Raw genomic sequence first — 2,844 nt, 5'->3', positions numbered from 1 at the left:
TGTGAAAACAGAACTAATAGAATTCAGTCAGTGCTGCAGAAATCAATTCAACTGCTAAAAAGCATAAATAAGCTAATTTAAGCATAAATAAATATTTTATGAGTTTTTGATGTTTACCATTTTATGCTAGCCTAGAAGGGGCTAAGTAGATTGCTGAAATACATTAACTATGAATTTCATTCAAAAATAAATATACCACTCATCATTACAGTGGTCTGATTTTTGAATCAGCAATGATTTAAATCTTTTCCAAGTAAAAGAGTCAAAAGGACAAAAAGATTACCAAAATTTTTGCAACATAATTTGAGAAATTTTAAAAAAAGCTTCTTTCACATCCAGTTCACTGTAATTATATAATGTCTATAATACATGAAGGCAGTCCTCAAACACTATATATTTAGTATATGTTTTAACTTTAAATATTCACAGGAGGCAATCTGACTTAGCTGGAAGGCAAGGGAACATAGTCTGGCTAATTAAAGACTAAAACCCATGGGTCATTGTGCTGTTTACAAGATAAAATCCCAATTAACAATAGCAGTAACAATAAACTAATATGTTTACAGAGTGAATTTTATTATGGTGTGTTGTATAACTTATCTAATCATCTTCAAATTACACTCCAGTATTATAATTGTGTGGGTGTACATAGATGATAAATGTGTATATGTGTACATAGATGATAAATGTGTATATGTGTACATAGATGATAAATGTGTATATGTGTACATAGATGATAAATGTGTATATGTGTACATAGATGATAAATGTGTATATGTGTACATAGATGATAAATGTGTATATGTGTACATAGATGATAAATGTGTATATGTGTACATAGATGATAAATGTGTATATGTGTACATAGATGATAAATGTGTATATGTGTACATAGATAATAGTTATGCAATATATCTATTACATAATTGTATATCATATACGCATAAAAATGTTGTTCACTTCCATCATAGGCCACATTTTCCTATCTAAATCTGCAATAAATAAATAAACCCTAATACATGAAGGCAGTCCTCAAACACTATATATTTAGTATATGTTTTAACTTTAAATATTCACAGGAGGCAATCTGACTTAGCTGGAAGGCAAGGAACATAGTCTGGCTAATTAAAGACTAAAACCCATGGGTCATTGTGCTGTTTACAAGATAAAATCCCAATTAACAATAGCAGTAACAATAAACTAATATGTTTACAGAGTGAATTTTATTATGGTGTGTTGTATAACTTATCTAATCATCTTCAAATTACACTCCAGTATTATAATTGTGTGGGTGTACATAGATGATAAATGTGTATATGTGTACATAGATGATAAATGTGTATATGTGTACATAGATGATAAATGTGTATATGTGTACATAGATAATAGTTATGCAATATATCTATTACATAATTGTATATCATATACGCATAAAAATGTTGTTCACTTCCATCATAGGCCACATTTTCCTATCTAAATCTGCAATAAATAAATATTTTATGAGTTTTGATGTTTACCATTTTATGCTAGCCTAGAAGGGGCTAAGTAGATTGCTGAAATACATTAACTATGAATTTCATTCAAAAATAAATAAATATTTTATGAGTTTTTGATGTTTACCATTTTATGCTAGCCTAGAAGGGGCTAAGTAGATTGCTGAAATACATTAACTATGAATTTCATTCAAAAATAAATATACCACTCATCATTACAGTGGTCTGATTTTTGAATCAGCAATGATTTAAATCTTTTCCAAGTAAAAGAGTCAAAAGGACAAAAAGATTACCAAAATTTTTGCAACATAATTTGAGAAATTTTAAAAAAAGCTTCTTTCACATCCAGTTCACTGTAATTATATAATGTCTATAATACATGAAGGCAGTCCTCAAACACTATATATTTAGTATATGTTTTAACTTTAAATATTCACAGGAGGCAATCTGACTTAGCTGGAAGGCAAGGGAACATAGTCTGGCTAATTAAAGACTAAAACCCATGGGTCATTGTGCTGTTTACAAGATAAAATCCCAATTAACAATAGCAGTAACAATAAATGCAGGCTATACCAATGAAGTAATAAAACTATGGTAACAATAAACTAATATGTTTACAGAGTGAATTTTATTATGGTGTGTTGTATAACTTATCTAATCATCTTCAAATTACACTCCAGTATTATAATTGTGTGGGTGTACATAGATGATAAATGTGTATATGTGTACATAGATAATAGTTATGCAATATATCTATTACATAATTGTATATCATATACGCATAAAAATGTTGTTCACTTCCATCATAGGCCACATTTTCCTATCTAAATCTGCAATAAATAAATAAACCCTAATACATGAGAAATAATATATTGTTTAAAGTGCAACTTTGAAAAAAAACTGGTATATGATATACAAGTTATATGTGATCCTCATCCTTCTAGAACACATTTTAATACAGATTTTCTCTATGGAGGCCAACTCTTATTCTTATTCTGGGTCTTGCCTCAGAATGAAAGCTGGAAACGTAAAGTTTGCAAAGGCCGCCTTCCTTTATCTTCCTTTTAAAAGTTACATTTTTTTAATTACAAAGGAGCTCAGAATGGCATGTCAGATTTCCCCTACTCACTCCTTTATTGCTTCCTCACCAGACATTCTGTTATGAGGCAAATTAGATGGGTAAAGTTAGATGCTGAGGTAAATTAGGTACATGAAGTTTATTTCCTCTCAGCTCTCTCCTCATGTCACCTTCATGCCAACTTGTTAGTAACATTTTAGTAATTTTGGAAGTAAATTGGGCTGGGAGAGAAAACCTGGGGGGGAGGGGGAAATAATCTGCAGCCTTAGGGAC

Source organism: Ahaetulla prasina, chromosome 7, assembly GCF_028640845.1.
Source record: "Ahaetulla prasina isolate Xishuangbanna chromosome 7, ASM2864084v1, whole genome shotgun sequence".
Classification (NCBI taxonomy): domain Eukaryota; kingdom Metazoa; phylum Chordata; class Lepidosauria; order Squamata; family Colubridae; genus Ahaetulla; species Ahaetulla prasina.
This window is presented reverse-complemented; position numbering follows the sequence as displayed.